We start from the raw sequence: 14,294 nt of genomic DNA on the forward strand, positions 1-14,294 counted from the left end.
ATTTGTACAAATAATCCCAGAAATATTAGTTATTCATTGAAACTTGTAATTTTAATGTTATAGAACAAATATAAAATATTCGATTTAATTAAAACGTGTCAATACACTAACTACAAACTCATCGTCGACAATTGACAGTGCAAATAAGTTAATCCATGGACACCGAATAAATTTATTTACTTTTATTTAAAGTTTCTTTTTTCATAAAAAAAAATATGATATGAAAAAATATGGGATATAAAATTTATTTAAAAAGTTGATACATTTCTCTTTTCATCAACATACTTTATAAGTGATAAAAACAAGTACATGTTGGATATTAGAATTAAAATGTCGTTTTGAAAAAAGCTTATAAATAAATTGTGTATTACATTCGCTAAAATATAAGAACTGAAATAGTGATTAACTATAAAATTATCATCCAGCCTCGCTGTAAGGCACTTATTTTTTAAAATACATCTGAATAGTATTAACATACTTAATTTAATGTTAAGAAATTTTAGAGGTATATTTAATTAACATTATAATGAAAGATATAAAAGGGTAAAACGTTTGCAACGTACTTATAATTATAGTGTACGTATAATTTTAATAGATTTTGAAATGGTAATTTAGAAATAAAATTGGTGGCCAAATCGCGGGTCAATCAATCATTAGCCATTCCAAATCAAAGCTCTCACTCGAATAATGGAATTCGTTTATTTTACATTGGGAATTTATGACGGATCTAGATCAATCGATTTTTGTAAAAACTAATGACGATTTAAAAAATATGAAAAATTTTTGTTCAGTAAAAAGTAATTAATCAATAGCATAGCAGGACTGTTAAATCGAAGTATTGTAACCACATCATGTATTTGAGATCTAAAAAAATAACTCTGGGGAAAAATGGTCGCTTCATTAATCATTGCACTTTTGACAGTGGAAAATATATAAGTTTATTTTACAACTGAGATTTATTTAAAGTTTGTTTTACAGAAAAAAATATGATATGAAAGTATATGTGATATAAAATTTATTTAAAAAGTTGATGCTCAAATTTCTCGTTCCAGCAATATATTTTATATTTTTAATAAATAAATGAATAAACAACAATACATATTGATATGTATCTTATTTTTATTTAAATTTATAATGCATTAAAATTTTAACAACCTGGTAAAACACAAATAATGTATTATTAAAAATATTAGTTTCTGGCAATATGTGGACGGACTTTGTTTTGCTCAAAAATAAGTCCGAGGTTTCTTCTTATGTAAGAAAAAAAATAAGGCTCCAAGAACATCATCCACATATCGCTGGGATGTCATATTGTCACTAGTGAAAATTAGAGATGACCTGTTACCATAAAGGATAGCATCCCATACCTTTCAATCTACAGTGTTGTGAACATGCCTCTCCACAGCAAAGCGAGGATCACGTCTTTCTCAACGTCGACGTCTTATTAACGCATGACCATCGTGCATGCCCAAGCAATAACGTGATTCATCACTAAACACAATGAGATTCTATTCCTCATCCCACTTTTGACGTTCCATACGTTGGCGCCTATGGGTTGCTGTTAGAGGTAAGTCCAAAAAAGGCGATAAATCGAATACCAATTGGCCTCCCTTTATCAACAAAAAATTCATCAGTAATCACCCGTGTCCTGTTCAATAATCTAAGACGACTGTCTTGTGGTTCTGTAGAAGCTCTTGACTTTCCGAAATCTCTCGCTCTAATTCTTCTGCTCTCTTCACTCCATGAAGGTCAACCAAACGAATCCTTCTTCCAGCAGGCCCACTATTCTCTATTAAACTCGCTTAATTGACTAAAATTATTTCTTCCTCGTACACTAGGCATAGTATAGTTAGTTTAATGTTAATTTTAGAGGTATATTTAATTAACGTTATAATGTGTTTTTAACTTACTTCCAGTTGAAAAAGTAATTTTGTGCTATTTTAACTAACTCTTAAAGAAAATTATAATATAGAACACAATACCTTAGTCGCAAAATCATCGTGGGGAATTAACAGTGCAAATATGCCAATCCATGAAAACAAAGTAAATTAAATGATAAAAATCAACGGTTTCTGATATCCAACACATTTCATTTTCAAATGGTAATTTAGGAATAAAATTGGTGACCAAATCGCAGCTCAATTAATCATTAGCTATTCCAAATCAAAGCACTCACTCGAATAATGGGATTCGTTTATTTTACACCGGGGATGTATGACGGCTCTAGGCCAATCGATCCTTACAAAAACTAATGCGAGTTTAAAATATACGAAAAATTTTTGTTCAGTAATCAATACCAGAGCAGAACTGTTATATTGAAGTACTGTAAACACATTGTGTATTTGTGTGTGGGAAAACCGTTGCTACATCAATCATTGCACTTTTGACAGTGGAAAATATATAGATAGGTCTATTTTACAACCGAGATTTATTTAAAGTTTTTGCTTTTCATAAAAAATATTACACAAAAAAATAATTCAAAATGTTGACGTTATCGTTTCTCCCTCTAATAAGCTTATATTTTTAATGGATGGAAAAAACAACACGTGTATTTTTTTAGTCAAATTTATATTATGCGCATTCGTTAAAATTTTAACAACCAGATAAAAAAAAATGATGTTATTGAAATTATTTTTATAAAATTTTTTGAACATCAATTTAATTAAACTAAAATATCCATTTCATTGGATTTTATTGCATTCCACATAAATTTTCTGTTGGTTTTTGTTTACAAATTATACTGATTACTAATATTAATTGTTTAAACTCTAATTAAAATGCACGCTAATTTAAATTAAAATTTTGTGTTGTTCGATAATGTAATTTTGGCATAGAATGTAGTTATGAAAATGTTTATAAATATAATTTCTAAATACGTAAATTATAATTTACATAATTTGGTCTACAAAGATTAGACAAGGCTCATAAAATTATATTAAACTTGTATGAAACATGTGGCGATCTTGCATTTTTAATATAAAAATGTCAAGTTGCTTCTGGCTCAGTGAAAAATGATCATCATTACCATATTTTATTTCGCCGACATATACGAGGGGTGTTATTCATCATTTCATAAATTAAGCGAAGCGCTTTATTGCTCTAAAATTGAGATAACTTTTAAAATTAAAAATAAAAGTCTCATTAAAACGCAATTTAGATAATAAAGGAAACATCTTGCAAAGAACATTGATGTTACATTTAACTACTGCGTTACATTTGTCCTAGATCAAAGACAAACAAAAAGGGAGTCCGAAAGCAATTCATCGTTTTATTTCCACGATTGGATTAGATGAAGGTAATTAAATTGATTTTGGCGAATCGATAGCATCCTTCTCCCCCAAATGTATTCTGAAAGTCGTTAACGCTGATATTTAGCCGACAATTGCAATTTCCCGTCCGGCAGTTCCTGGGACAGAAAAATAATTGGTTCTCAGCTTGTCTAAAATGGATTTCAGAATAAATAATGCCTGCTGTGCTTATTGTGAACCTTTTTTTACGTTGTAGCATCGCCAGGCTTCAGCTAACTGAAATGCTGTCTCTCCACGAACGCATGAACAATTAAAAATAAATAAACATTGTTTTTAAGAATCGTTGGCTGTAAAGAGCGAAACGTGAAGTGCTATTTACAAATTCCGAAAGCACATGCACATTTCCTGTGTACGTACAAATCTGTTCCGACGCAGGATGAAGACGCCTCTCTGGTTTTTAAATGCGGACGTCGTTTTTTGTTGTAACTCATGGAAGTGGAACTTGCTTGCCAAGTAATTGCGAACAGGAATTTCATGTGTCGATAAATTTCCTTTGTTAGTGAGTCCTCATGTTATTCCATCAAGTCGCTCTATTGCTTTTTAATTACGCTCCTTAAATTACTTCGTGTCCGTTTAATAAACACGATTAATATTCAAAACTGCATGAAATTTAATAAAGCCCTCGAGATTTATAACGTCAAAGACGTGATCCGTTTCGCAGCCCAAGATTGATTTAATTTTAGGCCGTCTGCCATAAACCGATGGTTTATCTCTCCAATGTTCGATTTTAGAATTTGTTTACTTTTAATTGATATTTTTATATCCCCAACAAAGTTTTCGCCTCCCCCATTGAGATATAAATTAGTTTTGCCATTTATTATGCGGACTTCGGCTTTTCTCCATAATAATTATTGAGATTTTGGAATCATTAAATCGGGTTTCCACGTCGGTTGTCAAGATTATTGTTACGCATTTCGGATTGAATAAAAAGCTGATTGCTGATTTAATAATTTTACTCCGTTCAACAAACGTAGAACACTGAAATTATAACGATTCGTTTGGGTTCTTTCTGTGCGTCATTACGAATACCTCTAATTAAGTCATCGTTTAGGCAAAAAACTTTGCAAAAGTAATAAACGTTATTTGTCCATGATGGCGTTCGTAGCGTCGAACGACTTAATAAAAACTCTCCACTCTAAAATTTACGGGTCGGGGTCAGATGTGTAAAAACAAAGTTTTCTTGTTTAGAGTTCTGTCACTGCGCTTTATATTTAAAATTGCCTGCCTGAAATTGAAGTCAGGACGTTTCTTATATTAGAATTCTTAAGTTTTGAATTAAATTTTTGTGTGCACTTATTTCCAGTTACCACATTTAAAATGTTTATATTGAAGGTTTTTAAATTTATTGTTATTACAAAAAATTTAAAGATTATTTATGATTAATAACTTAATGGCTTCAGAAGTCCTCCAATTTGTGACAGTATCTGTTTATATATAATCTGGTAACTGATCTGAGGCCTTGTTTCTTGACTTTTCCTTTTTTGTGCGTGTATTTATGAGAGATGGATCAATGGTTGGATTCACCCAATATAACGTCCACTTTCTACGATAGACATCGGACATCGGTTTCCTCTTACACCCGCCTAAATTCTCTCGAGATGAAAAAGTAAAGTAAAGGAGAAAAAAGTGTCAAAGCCAGCTTTGTTGTCTGTCTTGCTCCTTGAACTTACTAAACAATATCCTGGTTAAAGTTCTCAGTGGATTGGATTTCCAAATATGACTATAATATTGAAGAAAGTTTGAGCAAGTATTTATTGGCGTTAAGCGATGTTAAAAGAATTAGTGCATGGCCATTAAAAGTTTAGTACTTTATCAGCAAACTGGAGGGATGTATAAAGCTTACGCTGCGAAAATGTTCTCTAATTGAAAGAATATTAACCAGTTAATTAGAAATAATAATTATATAATTTTTGTATTAAATTTAAGATTGCGCTGTTACAACTCTCTAATTCAACGATTTTATTTATACTTCATAATAAAAGTCTAGGATTTAATCTAAATTGAATATTGTAACATTTCATTGATAAAGAATCAATTAATTAAAGAAATCAAACAACAATTAATATTGAAATGTTTAATCAATTTTGGGCAAATTAAAAACTATTATTTTAAGATTAAATTTTAATCAGGCATTAAATCCATCAATCAACAAAAATAAAATCGTTCACAATTTCGTTTTCATTAACATCACGGATTTCCGTATAATGTCGAAGACTTCGGTTTGAAGTGCATTACTCTAAAAGCCTTGAAATGGTCAGTTGATCTGGATTATAGAATCACTAATGTGAGTGCTCGTGTTGAAAGACATTCGATAGTATTTGCAAGGTAAACTGTGTAAATGGCTTTTTTAGGATGTTTTATAAACATTACAACTTTATCCCGCAGTATCTGTTTTAGTACACTTGCGTTTTATCGGTACTTTTAGATACTTCTCTCTGAAAATGTACAAAGTATATATACGAGTGTATTTTTTTAACAATTTGGTTTTACAAATATTCGAAATGGGACAATTTTTCGAGACTACTTAGACGTGGTAGTGGCCATAATTATAGAAACAGTACCTAAAGTTTGATGTTGACCAATGTTTTGGGGAAACTACAAAACTATCAAAATGTTTAGAAAATATTATAGTTATTAATAGGAAAAATAGACACAAATGGACATATCCTAAACTACTAATATTCTTGAGGAGCTGGAAGATAGAAGAGGTACAGGTACATCAACGTCTGAAGAAGGAACCAACAGTAACTTTAAGTTAGGTTTTACAATTCCTCAATGCTCACATTCTGATTAGAAGCATGAACTACTAAAAAGAGTGTGTCAAACTATTTTATCTATGCGCCCATATTACAACCTACTAAAATATCTGCTGGTCTGTGTTGATCAAACACGAACACTAAAAGTTTATTCAGTAATAAAAAGTATTATGGCCAATACTGTATTTATTTACCGTTTATTTATTCTGTTATTTTTGTGTTAAAAATTACGTACTTTTTATTTTTAAATAGACAAAATTATAGACACTTTTTACTTTATGGTCTGTCGTTGCTCTCTGTGAATTTAAATCGATTATTTACTGGAAGTATAAATTAAAATTTTTTTAACAGTTCAGATTAAATAATGGAGTTAAGGTTAAAATATTTAACATTTTAAAAAGTTGCTATAATAATGACCACTACTGTATGTTAAAATTATAAGTAATGTTAATTATAACTGATATGTTGTAAAGACCCTGTATAAAATGTTAACAGATGGAAAATATTATAAATAATTCAAAATATTCATTTGTTAATTTTATAATTTTGGAATAGCTTACAAATTAATTCATTCATGTATACTGATTGTAAATATCCTCCTAACAAAGTGGATTTTGATTTCTCTCTAAAATTATATACACCCCGTTAAAGTTAAATTAAACATTCTTTGAAGTATAAATTACCGACAAAGTTAAGTCTTAATTCAATATTTATTTTGATTGTTTCACAGTCGGTTTCATAAACTCATTCTCGTATAATCTGTCTTTTATTTACGTTAAAATATTCACAGATTTAAAATTACACTTGTAAAATAAAATTACAACCGCCTTATGCAACTCATAATATTATTACACATCTTATGGAAAAGTAATTTGTTTAATTCCATTTTTTTTTCCTAAAGCTATTTTCAATTCAACTTTGAAATTCAAAGAAATTGCAAAAGTTTTTCATAATCTGTACTAAGAAGCTTTTCACTCAGTTGCCTTTTTTGTTATTTCATTGAAGTTCTCCTTTCGCTCTAAACGGTTGTGTTGTGGAGTTTCGTAAAATTGCGGGAATTACTTTTAAAATTTAAACTATTTTTGTTTTTACGCCGCCATTCATTCGTCAGTTGAATTAATCCATTTGCCTTTTATCATTATTTGTGAATAAAATTACTTTGTAACTGAAACATTCCTTTTGAAATGTTTATTCACAGACGAATTTTCATTTCAACCATTTTATATTAAACCAACAAATTATATTTGTTTATGAATACAATACGACCGATAAAAAGCTTATTTGCGTTGCGTGCAAGGAGAGAACGAGCAATTTTCAAATGCTTAATTTTGTTATCCTCACTTAATGTATCTGGAATCAATTTGTCTAACAATTTGATGAAATAATTGCATGAGGTCTCTTTATAATGACCAATCAAAAAAAATGTTTTAAATACAATGTTGAAAAAAATAAATAAATACATAGTTAAAGTCAAAAAAAGCTTTCAAATAACATGAACACTTTAATATAAAAAAGTTTATTTTTTATTTATTCAATTCAATTTTTTTATTTATTTGTTCTATTAAACTATTATTTTAAAATCAATAATTAATAACTCTGAACTTCAGTGAACTTCAGTCTATTAAAATTTTAATATAAAAATAATGTCGTATATAATATTATATACCCTGAACAAAAGCTATAGACATATATTATTATAGTAAAGTCTATTTTACTGATAAATGTCACTTGGCTTTATCGGATGGCCCATTCCGTACACGCGCTGACTCGACGGTGATTTCCGAATCGAACCGCATTCAAAAGTAATTTGCTGCGGGCCTCTAGAACAACAATTACCGGAGATAATAAAGTTGCAGATGACAGGTCGTCATGGGACTAATGCATAATCTGAATAACAAAAGACGAGAGTATCAGAAAATTAACTTTTAGGATAGGGGATCTCTAGAAATTTGTCAAGTGGGACATTGTAAATCTACGAATTATTAAATTTAATCATATTCGGCTACTTGTTAATTTTATGAAATATTTAAGGTATCTCAAATCATTTCTGTTATTTGTTTTAGAAAAAAATATACTTGAATTAAATAATATCAAGACAAAAGGTTTCCCTGTATTATGACACATTTGACAATAAATTTGCTTACAAAAGATATATTTGATGACCGGATTTAAGGATCTTAATGAGATTTTTATTTACTTTTACATTATGCATTATTCTGCTAAAGAATTATAAAAATATCTCTTATTAACTTTTATATATTTAACAAACGTATTGATTTATAATAAAAAAACAGATAAATGTAATAAATATAACTTATTAAAATATGGAAAATTAAATATAATTTATTATTTAAAAAATATTAAATGATGTGTGTATTTAATATAACATTTTTTGATATTATTTTCACACTGAATAAATAAATCTGCGATAGAACTTTTGTAATATGTGTTTTATGTGTTCCAACAATAATTTTGAAACGCCAACCTCATTTTTGATACAATTTCGATGTAAATAAGTTTAAAAATGCTTTGGAGCAAAATTCCCCGGAGGAAATGAAACTGAATAGATTTTATATTGTGATTTTGATTTTATTGCTATGATTTTTGCTTTGTAGTAGAAATTGATATTGATTTTGTGACAAATGTATTTATGCATTTTTCAAACAAACATAAATGAATAATAATAATAATAAAACAAATATTTTTGGGTTGGCTAATTTGTAAATAGTTTTTCTTTCTTATTTTTTATATATAAATATGTAAGGTACACTCTTGGACAAAAGTTTGGAAACCCTAAAATTGAATTATTTATTATTCGAATAGTTGAACAATTAATGATTTAAATAAAATTACTGTTCTATCTCCTGTGTAAGAGATTAAAAAAATGCTTCTAGAAATTATATTTATTCTTATTAAGATATTGTAAAGTAAAATAGAATTTTATACAAAATAAAACTTTTTTATTTGGCCAAAAGTTTGAAAACTGTATTAAATAATTTAATTTTCGAATAATAAACAAAAAACAAATGAAGCATTAATTTTGTTGCATAATCTTTGTATGATTGATTTTCTGGTAAATTCTGGAGGTATTTTTTGTCATTCCATTTGAAGCCTTTCTTATTTTTTGTTGTTTGCTGACGTATATTCCTTTCTAAATAATCCAAAGATGTTCTATAGGGTTTAGATCCAGTGTTTGTGAAGGCTATGGCAAAACTTATACTTTTTCTTGTTCAAACCAGTCTTTTATCTACTTGGAAGTATGCTTGGGATCATTATTCTGTTGAAACAACCATCTCAGTGGCATATTATCCACTGCGAAAGGTGTTGTCCTTTAATATGTTTCCATAACACTTTAATACAGCCTCATACTATAACATTGCCTCCTCCATGTTAAACTGTCGGTAATTGGTATTTTTTTATGGAACCGTATGTCTACTGGTCGCCTTACAAAGATGCTCTCTTGCAGAACTAAGCCTGTTTTTTCTATTTTTCTTTGATATGAGGGGTTTCATTGCGGGTTTTCTTCCAAACAGTCCCATTTCTTTGTACAGTCTTGACGGATAAATTTTGAACATTACCCTGCAGCAAACCTTGATGAATATCACTGACTGTCAATATGGGATTTATCTGGGATATACACTTTATGCGTCTGTCAAGAGATTCACAGTGTCAAATTTATTCACAATTTTGAATATGATCCCTTTATTGATATGCAGAATTTCAGAAATTCGATTGTCGGCAGACCCTCATTTCTAAAGTTTACAATTTGTTTTTTTAAGGCCATAAGGGAATTTGCTTTCGTTTTGCCATGATTAAATCTAATATTTTTAATTCGCACACTACAACAAGAAGTTAAACAATTCTGGTAGATGGTAAATTTAAGGTGTTTCCAAACTTAAGTTTTGGTAAAACACATTGTTTACTTCTTATAATATTTTTTATAACACCGAAATAAACTGCAGTATACTCTGTGTATTATTACAATTATCATGTATTTTAATATACAGAGTGTTTATTTTATAATTATTGTTTATTTGCTATTTTAAACAATTATCTCCTAGAGTTTCCAAACTTTTGTCCAGGAGTGTATTTATACTGTAATAGTCATTGTTGTAGCAACTTAATAATTTTAATTGTTTTAACCATACTTATTTACTTAATGTGAATTTTTAAACTAATATTACTTTATAAGATTGGTGGCCATCTCTTTTTGTTTTTTCTCTGATTTTGGTAACACTAAATTAAAATTTTTCTTAAGTGAATAATCCATTTAAATTCACAAAAGACACAACAATAACAGAAAAAATAATAACATTATGGTTGTCATCCATTTCAAGTAGTACAGCTCGTATTTTAATATACACCCATATTATGGCCACTACTCTACATTTATTTTTAATTATAAATAACATGTATCATTTATTCAAACCACTGCATATTAGTATATTATTTTAAATATTATTTTATATTCAATAATCTAATTAATAATAATAATAACAATAAATATTCTTAATGAAAATTTATTAAAAAAATTCAAAACATTAAATTTTTTTAATTTCTCTACAAAATTATTTATATAAGTATTAAATATATGCACATAGGAATGTCTATTCTAAACAAACGTTCACTTACCCTGCGTTTAAGCTAGGCAAATGCGAGAGTTCATGGGATACGAATCAAAAACGTCAAGTCTCCTCGAACAATATGCATGGAGCGAGCGGAATGCGTTTGCGAATTAGGTGGAGGAGCGCAGCCGGTTCGGCGAAGTGCCCCGTCAACTGTTCCCACTAAATATTTCGCGCGCACTGAGAGAGTGCTTTCCTCGTGGAAAGCCTGGAACCGTCGCCGCTACAATTTGTTGGATCCACCGCCAGACCGGACCACTACGTTGCCGCTTCTCAGTTAAATTCCCATTCAAAGGAAACTTAATTTTCGCATCAGTTTATTTATTTATTTGTTTATTTAATTTATAATGTTCATCGATACTTAGAGTCCAGTGTGTTATCATTCATTCACACTTACAGATTTCATAAATCCGTAGAATAATAAATAATGCTGTAAGTACATAAAAAGTAGGTGAATATGGTTATTCATCATAAGAATCTTATTTTTCCCATATTTTTATGCAATAAAAATCTCACAAAACCGATAAAAACTAATTTCTTCTATATGGTACTTTCCCTTCAAAATTAAAGTTGCTATATTTATATCTAGCTCAATACAGAAAAATAAATGTTACATGTTACGTGAATAAGAATATTATTTCAACATTCAAATATGATTCTTTTATACAATTATACCATTTATTTTTATTTTTCTTTCTTTCTTTGTAATTTGAGATTAATATCTCAATATATAATATTAGATATTAGATTTCAAAAATTGAATTTGGCCAATAAGAGAAGATCTTGAATGTTATTATCGAAGCAAGTCGTATTAAATCCTCTCCATACATATCTGACCTTAATAAAAAACATCCATTTCAATATCTTTCCACCTTTTTTTCGAAATTGTCAGTATCAAAGAACGTTAGTTTAAAGATCCCCAAATCCGTAAACTGATGTGGAAAAATGACGAATTTGTGCTGAAATAAATTAACACATGATTTTTGCTGACATTTAAAAATCATGATTTTTTCAGAAACAAGAGGATTGTTTAGTTAACTTTCTCCTAAATTAGGACAATAAAATGACAGACAAGGTGATCATTTTCAGCAAAATTTAATTACTGTATGAAGTGTCAGGATTATTGGAAAGAAGGCTTCACAGAGACACAGGAAAACTATAAAATATATAAAGAATCAGCACTTTGCTCTTTTTAAATAATGAACATAATTCGTATTATTTTTTAACGTAATATTTTAAATGGAAAATAAAAACCACTCTAATATAAAAAAATAAAAAGTTTTATTTGATTGAATTTGAGTTACTGAATAAAATTTACTAAAAGCTGTTTAATACACTTTTTCGGTAAAATGACACTATTTATCTAATGCGTGATCTAGATATATTTTTATGGGGTCAAGGGGATCGTAAAAGTCCCCTCTTTTCCATCAATTTATGACATATTCTTTTTGTTCCTTTTTTTGTACTATGTAGCTCTTAATGTTTGAAAAACAAAATTTCAAAAACACTTCTCTAATTAAATTCATTCATTTATAAATTTTCACATTCCTGAAACAATAAATGTGTTTGAGAAGCTTAAAGTGCTTTATTTACTTCACTTTAAATACTTCGTTTTAAAATTTAGTTTTTAAACCTAAACATTTAAAAATAATTAAATTTTCCAAAAGAAAAAAAGGATTTTATTAGATCTATAGAATAATGTGATCAACTAGATATTATTATAAATTAGAAAATGGATTTTAAAACTTGCGCATTCACCAAATTTACAACATCTTGAGTTTTTAGGACCCATTTTTTATATTATTATATTCGTGAATAAAAATATATTTAATAAACCTTAAATTAAAGATAAATTTAAAATATATATTAAGGAAAGAAAATATATTATTTTTGGAATTTATATTTAAAAACCGCGCATCCACCATTATTTAAACAATATTTTCTGCAACCAAAATACATAGTATTAAATCCATTGAAAATCACTGCTTTTGGTATTCGATTTTACCTCTCAACGATGAACAATTTTGTTTGATTAATGTGTTTATCGACGTGTTTGTCTTGGCCTCTCAGTGTCACGTTTACTTCACCCAACCCACGGCCATTTTCGATTAGGGCTGAGGCTTTAAAGTTTATTTGGAAGATTTTCTGTCAATTCCTTTCGAGTTTCGACTTACACCTATGCCTGATTGAGCTGTCAACTTTGTTTCCTTACGTCATTAATCGCTTTATAAAATGATATTTTTAGAATATTTATTTGAGAGCATACATATCTTCGTTATACTAATAAAATAAATAAATAACGAATGCTAATTTTTTGTAAATTAATATTATTCTGATCATTGTCTGGGGTCTACGTAAAAAACTAAGATGAAACGTGGCTTCTAAGACTACTGAAGCAAAAGTAATATTTGTCTGTAAGTTTTTTCTTTACTGAATTACAAATTAAAATCATTTGTCCTGCCATTATTCATGAAGATTAATATTTCTTGAGAAAATATGTTTGCAAAACCTTAATCTCAACTGAAAGATATACCTACAATAAGGGAAAGATAATAACATTTTTCTAAAAGGTTTTTTGGACCAGACGGTGCCTTGTTTACAGAAATTTAATCAAGAACGTGACCATTGTACAAGACACATTATTATGTTCCATTTTCTTAACGAAACATTAATAAAATATTTTACCAACTCCTTTCAATCCATTTTTTATTCACAATAAAATAATTAAGTCACATATATCAAATAATAGAAATGCCATCACAAAGTTATTAATTTTTATTCACCGGTGACACAGACAGGAAAGAAAAACATTTACTATTAATAGAATCTATTTATAGTAAATCATAATGAGAATGTAACACACTCAAAACCACACATCACATAAAATAAAGCCATACATCACAAGTTTCCGTTGTAGTAAAGGATAAGTTTGACGTATGTGTGCTATTCAAATATTTCTCTATTAAACGACTCACAGGAAGATCGTTGTCGGAGTTTGGACTGTTTCGTTTCCTAAACGAGGCACGCGTCATCTGAACATATTTCTCCTTTGACGCTCGAAGTTTTGTGCCGAGGCGTAACTTTATCTCAAGTCGTCAACTTTTCTGAGGGTGTGTGCGCTCTTGTCTCGTATAAATATACAATTTTTAGCTCATTGATGTCACGGGTTCAATTCGATTGGGTGAATAGAATAAAACGTTTTTTAAAAAGTATCTGTTATGTTCAATATTGAATCGTATTCTTGGAAATTTATTTGTTGAATTTGTGAAGAAATGATTAGGTAAATGTCACTCGGAAATGGGGGATAAGTATTAAAGGAAGAATATAATATATATAATTTTAGAGAGAAATCAAAATCCACTTTGTTAGGAGGATATTTACATGAATGAATTAATTTGTAAGCTATTCCAAAATTATAAAATTAATACATTCACAAATGAATTATTTGTAGTATTTTCCATCTGTTAACATTTTATACAGGGTCTTTACAACATATCAGATGTAATTAATATTACTTATAATTTTGATATACAGTAGTGATCACTGTTATAGCAACTTTTTAAAATGTTAAATATTTTAACTTATATTAACTAATTTAATTTATA

At 28.6% G+C, this 14,294-nt stretch overlaps 1 protein-coding gene across 1 annotated transcript in view; it reads right to left on the reverse strand.

The window, feature by feature from the left end:
* Positions 1-10,858, reverse strand: part of LOC109600996 (uncharacterized) — a 65,969-nt gene extending 55,111 nt beyond the window's left edge. Inside the window, exon 1 of the mRNA XM_049965350.1 lies at positions 10,697-10,858. The gene's annotated coding sequence lies outside the window, so the exon portion shown is untranslated. The remainder of the gene's footprint in view (positions 1-10,696) is intronic.
* Between the last annotated feature and the right edge of the window lie 3,436 nt (positions 10,859-14,294).

Source organism: Aethina tumida, chromosome 3, assembly GCF_024364675.1.
Source record: "Aethina tumida isolate Nest 87 chromosome 3, icAetTumi1.1, whole genome shotgun sequence".
NCBI lineage: Eukaryota > Metazoa > Arthropoda > Insecta > Coleoptera > Nitidulidae > Aethina > Aethina tumida.